General features: G+C 38.5%; 2 protein-coding genes across 19 annotated transcripts in view; one reads left to right on the top strand and one right to left on the bottom strand.

Moving 5' to 3' along the window:
• Window positions 1-13,916, bottom strand: part of PFDN1 (prefoldin subunit 1) — a 381,910-nt gene that overhangs the window by 183,461 nt on the left and 184,533 nt on the right. The gene's annotated exons all lie outside the window — the stretch shown is intronic.
• ANKHD1 (ankyrin repeat and KH domain containing 1) overlaps window positions 1-13,916 on the top strand; it is a 142,822-nt gene that overhangs the window by 20,040 nt on the left and 108,866 nt on the right. The window contains exon 1 of one of the 17 annotated variants that reach the window (XM_050794971.1): window positions 12,695-12,829. The exons of the other annotated variants lie outside the window; for them this stretch is intronic. The gene's annotated coding sequence lies outside the window, so the exon portion shown is untranslated. Of the gene's footprint in view, window positions 1-12,694; window positions 12,830-13,916 lie in introns of those variants that run through there. 17 annotated transcript variants of the gene reach the window in all.

The raw sequence follows: 13,916 nt of genomic DNA, 5'->3' as shown, positions 1-13,916 counted from the left end.
TTCTTTCTTTCTTTCTTTCTCTTTCTCTCTCTGTCTCTCTCTCTTTTTCTTTCTCTCTCTCCTCTCTTGTCTTTTTTTTTTTTTGACAGCATCTACCTTTGTTGCCCAGGCTGGAATGTAGTTGCTCCATCATGGCTCACTGCAGCCTCAGCCTCTCAGCCTCAAACAGTTCTCCCCTCAGCCTCCCAAGCAGCTGGATTACAGGTGCACACCACCATGCCCAGCTGATTTTTTTACTGTTTGTACAGACAATCTCACCATTTTGCCCAGGCTGGTCTCAAACTCCTGGCCTCAGGCAGTCCTTCCGCCTTGGCCTCTCAAAGTGCTGGGATTACAGGCATGAGCCACCAAACCCAGTCTTGTCTTCACTTTCTTGATTGTGTCACGTGAAGTTTAAAATTTTTGATGATACCCAATTTATATATTTGTCTTTTTGCTTGTGCTCTTGTTGTCATGTCTAAGAAAACCATTATGTAATCCAAGATGACAAAGATTTATGATTTATGCCTGTTTTCTTCTGAGATTTGTATAGTTTTAGCTCTTACATTTAGGTCTTTGATCCAATTTGAGTTAATTTTTATATATAAGGTGTGAGGTAGAGGTCTAACTTGATTCTTTTGAATGTGCATACCCAGTTTTTTCAGCATAATTTTTTGAAAAGACTATTTTTATCCCCCTTGAATTGTCTTGGCACCCTTTTCAAAAATCCGTTGACTACATGTGAGGGTTTATTTCTGGACTGTCTATTCTATTCATTGATCTATATGTCTCCCTATGCCAGTTCCACACTGTCTTGATTACTATAGCTTTTTGCAGTACGATTTGAAATGAGAAAGTGTAAGTCGTAAGTCTTCTGACTTTGTTATTTTTCTTTTCTTTTTTTTTTTTTTTTTTTTTTTTTGAGACGGAGTCTCAAGTGGGTGACACTCCAGCCTGTCACCCAGGCTGGAGTGCAGTGGCCAGATCTCAGCTCACTGCAAGCTCCGCGTCCTGGGTTCACGCCATTCTCCTGCCTCAGCTTCCCGAGTAGCTGGGACTACAGGCGCCCGCCACCTCGCCCGGCTAGTTTTTTGTATTTTTTAGTAGAGACGGGGTTTCACCATGTTAGCCAGGATGGTCTTGATCTCCTGACCTCGTGATCCACCCGTCTCGGCCTCCCAAAGTGCTGGGATTACAGGCCTGAGCCACTGCGCCCGGCCGACTTTGTTATTTTTTATGGTTGTTTTGTTTATTCTGGGTTACTGGTTATATTCTTTTTCTCTTGATGTGGTCTTTAGGAGAGGTAGTAGGAGGTGTTTAATATGATGCAGAATTTGTGGTAATAAACAAATGATTCAACCCCCTCCTCCCCGCTTCCATAACATTCTATCTCTTGAAATTTCTGTACTTCTCTATATGCTATAGGTGGGGAGAAATTAATGTAATTTAAACCTGTGTTTTGCCAGACTGCTAGGAGAGCAAATTATAGTGTTTGTTTTTCTTTTTTTACCCCGTGCATCCCCTCTTTCACAAAGCCTGAGTATACGTTTGAGAAGAAATAAGACCAAAGAGGAAGGAGATGGTTGGTTTGGGTAGTTGTCTTCTGAGTAGACTAGTCTCCAAGAAGAATATGGACAGAATTTCTTTTTCTAGGGCAATAAACAAATGGATAATTGGAATAAACTATAAAACATGGTAATTAGAGTTTTTACTTTTTTTTTTTTTTTTTTTTTTTTGAGACAGAGTATCGCTCTTTTTGCCCAGGCTGGAGTGCAGTGGCGTGGTCTTGGCTCACTGCAACCTCTGCCTCCTGGGTTCAAGCGATTATCCTGCCTTAGCCTCCTGCGTAGCTGGGATTATAGGGGCCGGCCACCATGCCCAGCTAATTTTTGTATTTTTAGTAGAGATGAGGTTTCACCATGTTAGCTAGACTGGTCTCAAGCTCCTGACCTCAAGTGATCCACCCACCTTGGCCTCCCAAAATGTTGGAATTACAGGCGTGAGCCATCGTTCCCAGCCGAGTTTTTGCATCTTGTAACACCTTCTTAAGGAGGTATACATTCAATGTTTAAGTAACATACAATTTGACTCCCAAGCCAGTATTGTCACAGTCTTATCGCTTTCTCTAATGCTTCTAGTTTTGTTAGGTTACTAATTATTTCAACTCAATGAACAATAAGAGTCTGTACTATATTTTGGTGCCTATTTTACTTGGCACTTGACTGACAGGTTAACAATGAAAAGTTTATTTTCTTTTAGTTTGAAGAGACCATTATTTGAGGCTATACTTAAAATCATGGATTTGACCTATTACCAACCCCTCAACAGAATTTAGAATTATATGATGATATAGTATCATAAGTACTATTTTATATTATCTCCTTGTTGCTGATCTGTTGAAATTATTCACTCATTCTCTACAGAAGAAAATCTTGGTTAATTTGAGGTAGGACTTCTTCATGAACTCACATTTTGCATAACAGAATTATGTCCTTTAAAGGTTAGAGTCCTTAGTAGTTTAAGAATTCTGGTCGGTATTTTAGAGTGGATCGATTGATTGATTGAGATGGAGTTTCACTCTTGTCGCCCAGGCTGGAGTGCAGTGGCACGATCTTGGCTCATTGCAACCTCCGCCTCCTGGGTTCGAGTAATTCTCCTACCTCACCCTCTTGAGTAGCTGGGATTACGGGTGCCCACCACCATGCCTGGCTAATTTTTTGTATTTTTTTAGCAGAGATGGGGTTTCACCATGTTGGGCAGGCTGGTCTCGAACTCCTGACCTGAGGTGATCTGCCGCCTCTGCCTCCCAAGGTGCTGGGATTACAGGCGTCAGTCACTGCTCCCTGCCTAGAGTGGATTTATTTATTCTCGATTATTTATTTAGAGCCTACTATTTGTTAAGCTTTGTGCTAGGCTTTGGACTATAAAGATGAAAAAATGTGTTCCCAGCCCTTGAAGACATCAGTCTTCTAGCACTTTGGGGGGCCGAGGCGCTTTATGTTCTGGGCGGATCATGAGGTCAGGAGTTTGAGACCAGCCTGACCAACATGGTGAAACCCCGTCTCTACTAAAAAAAAAATAGCCAGGCATGGTGGTGCGCACCTGTAATCCCAGCTACTCAGGAGGCTGAGGCAGGAGAATCACTTGAACCTGGGAGGTAGAGGTTGCAGTGAGCCAAGATTGCGCCATTGCACTCCAGCCTGAGTGGTGGAGCGAGACTCCGTCTTGAGGGGGAAAAAAAAGACATTAGTCTTTTCAGAAATATTAATATTCCTGATAATGAAAAAAGAAGATAAATTATTGTTTATTTTTTGAGACAGGGTCTCACTCTTTCACCCAGGCTGGAGTGCAGTGGTGCGATCATGGCTCACTGCAAACTCTACCTCCTGGGTTCAAGCAATTCTCCCAGCTCAAACCTCCCCTTCCATACCCTATCCCTGCAGCTGGGACTACAGGCATCCGCTGCCACACTCAGCTAATTTTAAAATATTTTTTTTTTGTAGAGGTGAGGTCTTGATATCTAGGACGGTTTGGAACTCCTGGCCTTAAGTGGTTCTCCTACCTTGGCCTTCCAAACTGCTGGGATTAGAGGCATGAGCCACCATGCCTAGCCTATTTATTCAAATTATATTTGTCCTTCTAAACTCCTTTTAGATATTAATAAATTGTATTTGAGTGTTCTAGGCATTGTGCACTTTAATTGCATCACCTCATTTAATTTTCTCATGGTTCTGTGACAGTCTAAGATACCAAATTCAATGTGTGGATCATTGCCCTGTGTTAGTTGGATGATCACTCTAAAGACTGATATTTGAGTGTCTTGCTTCAGGAGATTGATAGGCTCTAAGTGGCAGGTTTAAAGGGGCAGTAATTTAAAATGGAAGGATGCATAGTCCATCAGCATAAGATTGTCTTGTGCAATTTTTTGAGCAAAACCACAACTGCTCCTTATTATGTTCTGTAAACTCACCAAGCCTGTCATGCTTCAGGGCCTTTGGCACTTCTAGTTCTCTCTGTCAGGTGCATTCTCCTCTTAGATATCCATGTTCTCTCTGTCAGGTGCATTCTCCTCTTAGATATCCATGTGGCTTCCCTTTCACTTCTGTTTCATTTAAGAGACCTTCCAACTATTAATACCTACTGTATGTATATTGCATAAACATCTCAGGCTCATTAATTCTAAAACTGAACTCTGAACTCATAATTTCCCCTTGCAGTCCACTATGATGAATGTGTCCCCCAAATTTCATGTGTTAGAAACTTGGTTCCTAGTGCAACAGTGTTAGGAGGTTGGGCCTAATAAGAGGTGACTGAGTCATCAGGGTTTCTCACGGGAACTGGTTAACTGGTTAACTATCCTGAGTGGCTTTATTATAAAACACATTTGGCCGCCTCTTTCATTAGCTCTCTCTCCCTTGCTGTCTTGTCATTCTGTCACTCTTTTGGCCAAAAACCTTCCCATTTTTTAGATAAAGGATCCAAATTCCTTGGTATGGCAGACATAGTTATTTAGGATTTGGCATTGTCTATCTTTCCAACTATATCCTTATACTCTATTTGCTTTTTCTATTTTAGCCATACCAAATTGCTGTAATTCTTTGAACATATCAAGCTCTTATATACCCTGGTATACATACTTCCACTGCTTTGGCATCAAGAATAATAATAATAGCTACTATATTTATATATATATGTAATATATATATAGAGAGAGAGATGTATCACACACACCTCTATATATACACACACACTCATCTAGACAAGACAAGATCTTGTTCTGTCATCCAGGCTGGAATGCAGAGTCTTGATTGTGGTTCACTGTAGCCTTGAACTCCTGGGTTCAAGTCATCTTCCCGCCCCAGCCCCCCAAGTAGCTCTGACTACCACTGGTGCATGCTAGTATGTCTGGCTATTTTTAATTTTATTTTTTGTAGAGATTATATGTTCAAAGAACTACAGCAATTTGGTATGACTAAAATATAAAAAGCAAATAGTATACAACAAAGATATAGTTGGAAAGATAGTCAAAGCCAAATCCTAAATAACTATATATGCCATACAAAGAAATTTGGATCCTTTACCTTAGAAATGGGAAGGATTTTGGCCAAAGGAGTGACATGATTGAACTGGCATTAGAGTTAGTGGGCTTGATAATCTGTTACATTTAATTTAAATTCCAAAGTTATTTTCTGACAATATGATTGTTAGGACAGCTGTAGATTTTCTGTTCACTACACTGGTTAGTATTTGTTTTAGTTATACTCTGTTGTTTAGAAGATTCACTTCATCCACTTTGGTGTAGTGAAAAGGGTGGAAGCTTTGTTGTCTGAAACACATAGCTTCAGATCCTCACATGGTTATGTGATCTTGGGCAAGTCACTTAACATTAAGTAGTTAAATTGGTTGAATAAAATAATATATGGAAAAGGCTTATACATATGAGACATTTTATTAATAGTAGCCTATTACGTTTTTAAAGGCACTTAATAGTAGATTTTATTTATTTATTTATTTATTTTGAGACGGAGTCTCGCTCTGTCGCCCGGCCAATAGTAGATTTTAAAAAAGAGTTTTCCTTCTCCTGTTTTCAGTTAGAGATTTCAAAAGATGCCGTGCGCGGTGGCTCACGCCTGTAATCCCAGCACTTTGGGAGGCCGAGGCGGGTGGATCACAAGCTCAGGAGATCGACACCATCCTGGCTAACATGGTGAAACCCTGTCTCTACTAAAAATACAAAAAATATTAGCCGGGCATGATGGCGGGCGCCTGTAGTCCCAGCTACTCTGGAGGCTGAGGGAGGAGAATGGCATGAACCCGGGAGGCGGAGCCTGCAGTGAGCTGAGATCAGGCCACTGCACTCCAGCCTGGGTGACAGAGCGAGACTCCCTCTCAAAAAAAAAAAAAAAAAAAAAAAAAGATTTCAAAAGATAATAGATTCTGTGTTAAAGCTATAGTTTAAAAATGAAGTTTTTGTGTTCGAGCAAAGTGGGGATAATTTTCTTCAGCTTTAACTTATATTTAGGAAAAGCATGATGGTTCTTTCCTGTGCTACGTGAAGCTAACCAATTTTGGAAAACCCAAGATATGATTTCTGTTTTTTATTATTTTTTATTAAGACAGGGTCTTGCACTTTTGTCCAGGCTGGAGTGCAGTGGTGTGATCATGGTTCATGCAGTCTCCACCTTCTCCAGCTCAAATGATCTTGCCGCCTCAGCCTCCGAAGTAGCTGGGATTGTAGGTATGCACCACCATGCCCAGCTAATTTTTGTTTCTTTTGTATATACAGCGTTTCACCCTGTTGCCCAGGCTGGTTTCTGACTCCTGGGCTCAAGCAGTTTGCCCGCCTTAGCCTCGTTAAGTGCTGGGGTTACAGGCATGAGCCACCGCCCCAGGCCTCTTTTTGTTTTTTGAGAAGGGGAGATTGTGAGTCTGAGATTGGGTGGAAATAAAGTTTTCATTGTAGAAAGAATCTTCAGAAGCTTTTATGTTAATGAATATAGCCTTTTTATTCCAGTATTTCAAGATACTGTTGCTGAGCATATTAGGCCTTTTTATAACAACAAATCTCACTCCTAAGTTTGTCATTATTTGGTGCTAAATTACAACAGTATTACTTTCTTCCTTTGAGTGAATCTTGGGATGGTTATGGTGGTTGCTACTGCTGGAATTTTGGAGTACTCTGTGTTTTGCAAAAAGGAATTGTTATGTCCTTCAGTAAATTACCTGTTGGAACAATGGCCCATCTTTTTTGCTGTTCTGAGTAGAGATCAACAATAGCATTCCAAAATGGTGCTAATCCTGACTTAAAGTGGAGGGCTCACATTGGGTCGGGGAAGGATAAGACATGTTGGCCTATTCAGATATACATGAGAAAAAGAGGACTAGCGAGTACATGTTTTAAAAATGTATATTTTGGATGTTTAAAATACCTTCCCATTTTAAATGATCAAATCTGAATTTCTTAAGGGAGCTTCCTTTTTTGAGACAGAGTCTCTCTCTGACGCCCAGGCTGGAGTGCGGTGGCATGATCTTGGCTCACTGCAACTTCTGCCTCCTAGGCTCAAGCGATCCTCCTGCCTCAGGCCCCCAAGTAGCTGGGACTACAGGCGCACACCACCACCCCTGGCTAATTTTTGTATTTTTGGTAGAGACAGGATTTTGCCATGTTGTCCAGGCTGCTCTCGAACTCCTAACCTCAGGTGATCTGCCCGCCTCAGCCTCCCAAAGAGCTGGAGTTATAAGGTATGAACCACTGTGTCCAGCTGGGAGCTTCATTTTTGAAGGTTGGTGAGGAGAGATAAAGGTTTAGTCTTTCCTTGAACTTTTTCATAGCTCCAGTTGAAATTCATGAGAGTGATGATGACTACTCTTTGTTTCGTTTTTTTTTTTTAATTAACCAGACTAGAATATTCTTTTTATTTTTATTTTTATTGAGACGGAGTCTTGCTCTGTTGCCCAGGTTGGAGTGCAGTGTCGCGATCTTGGCTCACGGCAACCTCCGCTGCCTGGGTTCAAGCGATTCTCGCACGTCAGCCTCCCGAGTAGCTGTTACTACTGGCATGCACCACGACGTCTGGCAAATTTTTTTGTATTTTTAGTAGAGACATGCTTTCGCCATGTTGGCCAGGCTGGTCTCGAACTCCTGACCTCAGGTGATCCACTAGCCTCAGCCTCCCAAAGTGCTGGGATTACAGGCATGAGCTGCCATGCCCGGCCTAGAATTTTTTTTTTTTTTTTTTTTTGAGACAGAGTCTTGCTCTGTTGCCCAGGCTGAAGTGCGGTGGCACGATCTCGGCTCGCTGTAACCTCCACCTCCCGGGTTCAAGCAATTCTCCTGCCTCAGCCTCGCGGGTAGCGGGGACTACAGGTGTCCGCCACCACACCCGGCTAATTTTTGTATTTTTAGTAGAGACGGGGTTTCACTACATTGGCCAGGCTGGTCTCGATTTCCTGACCTTGTGATCTGCCCGCCTTGGCCTCCCAAAGGGCTGGGATTACAGGCGTGAGCCACTGCGCCCGGCCTGGCCTAGAATATTCTTAAAGGATACCAGAAATGAAATTGTGGCTACTAATATTTGACTCTCTAACTCAAAATATAAATTTTTTTAACATGTTAAAAGTAAAAATTTCATAATCCAATTCCAAAGGCTCTGTGGAAAACAATGTATTTTTCATTTATATTTAAGAGCTTGGCTGGTGTTCTTTTTTTGTTCCCTGCATTGTATGACCACAGGACTGGAGAATACATAAACAAATATATGTAATGTACATGTTTTATGATAGAATATTATTTTTTACTATTAATAACTTATTTTCTCTGTTAGCTAGCAATTACTATTTCTAGAAATACAGTCTGAGAGAAGTTAACAGTTATTGACCAGTGTAATATGAGATTTTATTTTATTATTATAGTATAAGACTTAAAGCATATTACTATTATTGGAAGTTTTAATTATAGTGCTACATAGAAATTGTTTTAAAGTGGAAGTGAGTTTTGGTTAAATCGTAGCTGGATTAATAAATGATTTTTCAAACTAGACTTTGGCCGGAGTGACTGACTGTTCTTTTAGGTGATAATAGCTGAGTCTGTGGTAATCTCCCTTAGTAACTGTTGCATCCGGGGGTTCATTTCTGAAATGTCAAAATGGAATAAAAATGGGACACAATGCTTCTTCCCCTTCTCCCTACCGCTCCCTTTTGTTTGTTTTAGTTGAAGCTAAAAACCACACTCCCACACTCCTTGTTATATTTTATTTTATTTTATTTTAAGGCAAGAAGGAAAAATAACCTTTTGAGAAGGAAGACAAAGGTTTTTGCCTTTAGTATTTTAGGAGATATAAGGGAAAAACAGGTAGTTTTTGATGGACCATATTCCTTTACCACTCTTTTTCCTCCACCCTTTATTCTTGTATCTAGTCACAGAGGTAGGAAAAAAGATTCTTCGGTGTTTAGAACTTGCCTTTGGCAAAAAATAATACTGCTATAAGTGGATGTATTTCTTTGCTGCTGAATGTAGCTACTGATTAGAGATGAGCTATGTAACAGTATCAGTAGGCAATAAAAACATTGCTGTGATGTTTTAGCTATATGTAAGAAATTATAAGGCTTTTATATTCATTTGCTTGATGAAGACTAATTTCATTAGACATACTATTATTTTGGGCTTATCTGTTATATATAGACATGGTTTCTGTAGTCTATCACCAAGCCTTTTGTATTAAGTATACAGAATGTATACAGAATTTGTCATATTTAATATATCTCCATGTAGCTATAAATGGTTTCCTTTTTTTTTTTTTTTTTTTGACAGAGTCTCACTCTGTCGCCCAGGGCCCAGGTTGAAGTGGAATGGCATGATCATGGCATATAGCAGCCTCAACCTCCTGGGCTCAGGTGATCCTCCCACCTCAGTTTCCTGAGTAGCTGGAACCACAGGCACACGGCCACCATGCCTGGCTAATTTTTAAAAATTATTTTTCATAGAGACAAAGGCTCACTGTGTCGCCCAGGCTGGTCTTGAACTCCTGGGCTCAAGCAGTCCTCCTCCCTCCGTCTCCCAAAGTGTTGGGATTACAGGCATGGGCCACGTGCACCCAGCCAGCTATATTTTGAAGTAATGCGAATACAATCTGAATTGTAAGAGTATGTTTCAGCAGATTTATTAGGTAAGATATTTGTGAACTGCCAAAAGTAATCTGTCAGATATTTCCAAAATAATAAGCATAATGGGATATTTTGTCCTTTTATTGATTCCATATTGAGACAGACATTTTTAAAGTTATAAAGAGGGTGGGACAAAGGAAACAGTAGTGCTTTTTGGGAAATCTGATTGACACAAATGTATTCATATCATTTATCTATATGATTTTGTATTAACTATAACTCATTCTGGGTTTTTTCCCACAAGTATTGTGGCTATTTAAAATTTTATCATATGGGTCAGATCTTAGATGTAAAATGCCTAAAACCACACTCAGAAGTTCAAGTTAGGGTGCTGATAAAATGCATCATATTAGATTCTCAGTATGATTCTTCCACTTTGAAAAGGTAGAGAAAATAGACACTGTGGTGAGGGACAGGACAAAAGAATTGTAATTACACAGAATCATGTTCTAAAAATTATATTTGTATGGTGGTTTATTGTTTCAAAATGCTTTTACCTTCATTACCTCATTTCAGGATTTCAATAGCACTGTAAGGTAGGTGGGACAGATAGCATCTTTGTTTATTGAGGAAGAAATGGAATGTCAGAAAGGTTTATTATTATGTCTGAATTTACACACAATGCCTGATAGAACTGGCACTTGAACCTAATTCTCTTGATCTCCAGTGTAATGTTCTCTCTGTCTTATTGCCTAATTGAAACTTGAGTTTACATCCACTGCAAGACATAGAATTAAGTTAGTAAATTGTCTTATGCATTATATTTTCAGAGAAGTTATAAGCCTCTGAAGCAAGGGACACATCACCATTTTGTGTTTTTCTTCTGAAATTGATTCTTCCCAAGCACTTAGGAATGTGCCATCTTATTTATGTGATACTAACATTATTGTCACCCAAGAAGTCATTGCTACTGGTTCTTTCTCTCTCTGATGGTGGTAATCAGGCAGGCAATGAACAATCTGTCACCTTTTATATGGTCTACTCAAATCTATTCCCAGTTTTTCTTTCTAGCCTAATGCCATAGTTGTATTCTAGGTACCTTATATCTTTTAAAAATTGAGATATAATTCATATGCCATAAGCTACAGCATTTTAAAGTCTACATTTCAGTGATTTTTTAGTATATTTACAAGGTTGTGTAGCAATCACTACTATCTAATGCCAGAACAATTTTCATCAATCCAAAAAGAAACTTCAGACTCATTTACGGTCGCTCCTATTCTTCCCTTCTCCTCTCCCCAGGCAACCTATTATTGTCTTTCTCTATGGATTTGCCTATGCTGGACATTTATATAAAGGGGATAATATACTGGGACCTTTTGTGTCTCCTTTCTTTCACTAAACATAATGTTTTCAAGGTTCATCTATATCATGTACTTGTTCTTTCTGATGGCTGCGTAATATTCAATTGCATGGATATGTGTCAGATTTTGTTCATCTACTGATGGATATTTGGGTTGTTTCTACTTTTTGGCTGTTATAAAGAACGCAACTATGAACATTTGTGTTTGAGTTTTTGTATGAACATGTATATTTTTAATTCTCCTAGGTGTATACCTAAGAAGTAGAATTATTGGGTCATATGGTAATTCTATGTTTAACTTTTGAAGAACTATCAAACTGTTTCCACAGTGGCTGCACCACTGTTTCCACCAGCAATGCAGAAAGACCTTATATTAATTTTTTTTTTTTTTTTTTTTTTAGAGACAGTGTCTTGCTCTATCATCCACGGGGAATGCAGTGGTACAATCATAGCTCAGTGTAACTTTGAACTTCTGGGCTCAAGTGATCCACCTCAGCCTCATGAGTAGCTGGGACTACAGTTTTCTGCCATGATGCTAGGTTAATTTAAAATTTTTTGTAGAGACAAGGTCTCACTAGGTTCCCAAGCTGGTCTTAAACTCCTGGCCTCAAATGATCCCACCACCCTGGCTTCCCAAAGTGCTGGGTTTATAGACATGAGCCTCTGCTGGGCTCGTACCTTACATTTTTTTAGTGGACCATTCATCTCCAAGCCCCACCCCCTCCTCCCCCCAAAAATACGAGTGCAGTGCCACAATCTCAGCTCACTGCAACCTCTGCCTCCTGGGTTCAAGCGATTCTTGTGCCTTAGCCTCCCATATAGCTGATTACAATCATGTGCCACCACACCCAGCTAATTTTGTACTTTTAGTACAGACAGGGTTTCGCCATGTTGGCCAGGCTAGTCTCAAACTCCTGGCCTCAAGTGATCTGTCCGCCTTGGCTTTCCAAAGTGTGGAATTACAGGTGTGAGCCACCACACCCGGCCTCCAAGCCTATTTTTTATTTCATTTTCTGCCTCTATCTGATAATATACTTCCTCTTCTGCCCACCTCTACCCCTATTAACTACCTATTGAAATTCTGTGCATCCTTCAAAGCCTAATTCAAATGCTGCTTCTTGTGCAAAGCCTTCACAGGTTACTAGGGCTGCAAGTGATTTCTCCCTCATTAATGCATATAGTTGTATCATTTCTTTCTCTTTGAGGCCTTTTGTAATAGTTGTTAGAGTCTTTCTTATTTCTTCTACCACATTTTTGTATTATCATAGTGAGAGAGATATACATATCTAAAATGGGCCTTTAGTAAATATTGGATAAATGAATGAGAGACTACTGGAAATCCTTAACTTGGCTTTTTAAAATGTTACAGGAGACATATAATATTTATAAAATTGGAATATTAATATCTGAATACCATTTTAAATAATTTTATAATTTTTCCACTGGAATGATGTTTTTACCTGTCCTCCCAACTGGCAGGTATGTATATCTACAAATATCTCCTAATTTCTTGGCCTTGCATTAAACTGTTGTATGAGCAGTTGCCTTTCAAGGTCATTTGACAACTGGTTGCCTGCATTTATCTATTGGATCTGGCATCTTTGTCTGTAGTTACATGTTAAAGAAGCTGTGTTACAGTACAGCTCAATGTTTTTAGGTCTGAAGTTAAAGATTCATTTTGTAAAATTATAGTACATCATTAGATAATAAAATAAATCTAAATTATTTTAACTTTACTGTCTTTATTAGGCTATATTTATTTGGTGTCCATTGTGAAAATTGATGACCAACTAGCCAGATATGCCAAATAATGTAGTCCAGATACTGTGATCCTTTGTTTATAAATGTGTGATATCCTAGTGGTTAAAAGCATGGACTCTGTAGGTATGTGGCCTGAGTTTGAAACCTTACTTTTTTTATTTGTTAGCTGTGTGACTTTGAAGAAGTACTTAATCTTTCTGTTCCTGATGTTTTTCTCTATCTACAAATATGTTAACTTTCCCTGGCTATACATATTTACATATTATAGTAATATATATGTAGTGTATATATTATACAAATTATATATGCCATACATGTTATATGTATATATGTATATTATATATATTACATATAATATGTAAATAATATACATATTACATATTATTCATGAGTACTCATGTTCATATTTACATATATACACATATATACATTTAGCAAAATAAGAATCATACTATTTTGAATCTTGTGCATTTTACTTAATTTTATTAATACTCTCATATGCCATTAAATATGCTTCAAAAACATTTTTTTTAAATTTTTTATTTCTTTTCACAGCTGAACCAGTGGTCACAAAAACATTGTTTTTAATGACTGCATAGTAGTCCATCATGTAAATGTATAACATGTATTTACCAAATTCTATATTATAGTTTTTCCTCATTTTTGGAATTTCAGTTAATGCTGCAGTGAACATCCTTGCACATTAATTTTTGTCTGGCTTTCAGATAATTTTTTAGTGAGTTTTTAAAGGTATTTGATACACATTTCCAAATTGCTTCCCAGAAGGATTGTATATTAATTTTATTTAAGAAAATTCATTTTGAATTAATTTTATATGAAATTGGAGCGTTACATGTTTATTTTTGTAAGTTGATTTTTGCTCATACATTCATTCATTTCGACAAATATGTATTAAATTCATACTATGTGCCAGGTATTCATAGACCCAAAGTATAGCACTGTAAACAAAGTACAGTTTTTAATCTCATGGAGTGTTCCTGTCTAAAGGACTCCAGGTATCAGTGGGTTAGTTTTTGTTTTCCTGTATTTCAGAGTCAGAATTGAATAAATTATTTAGAAAAGAGGAAAACTTTTCTCTTAATGACCTATCTATGCTATCAAGTTTTTTTTTGTTGTTTTTTGTTGTTGTTGTTGTTTATATTCTATCTAGTCTATATAGATTTTCTCAGGATTACGTTCGTGTACTTGT

The sequence above is a fragment of the Macaca thibetana genome, chromosome 6 (assembly GCF_024542745.1).
Source record: "Macaca thibetana thibetana isolate TM-01 chromosome 6, ASM2454274v1, whole genome shotgun sequence".
NCBI lineage: Eukaryota > Metazoa > Chordata > Mammalia > Primates > Cercopithecidae > Macaca > Macaca thibetana.
This window is presented reverse-complemented; position numbering and strand designations above follow the sequence as displayed.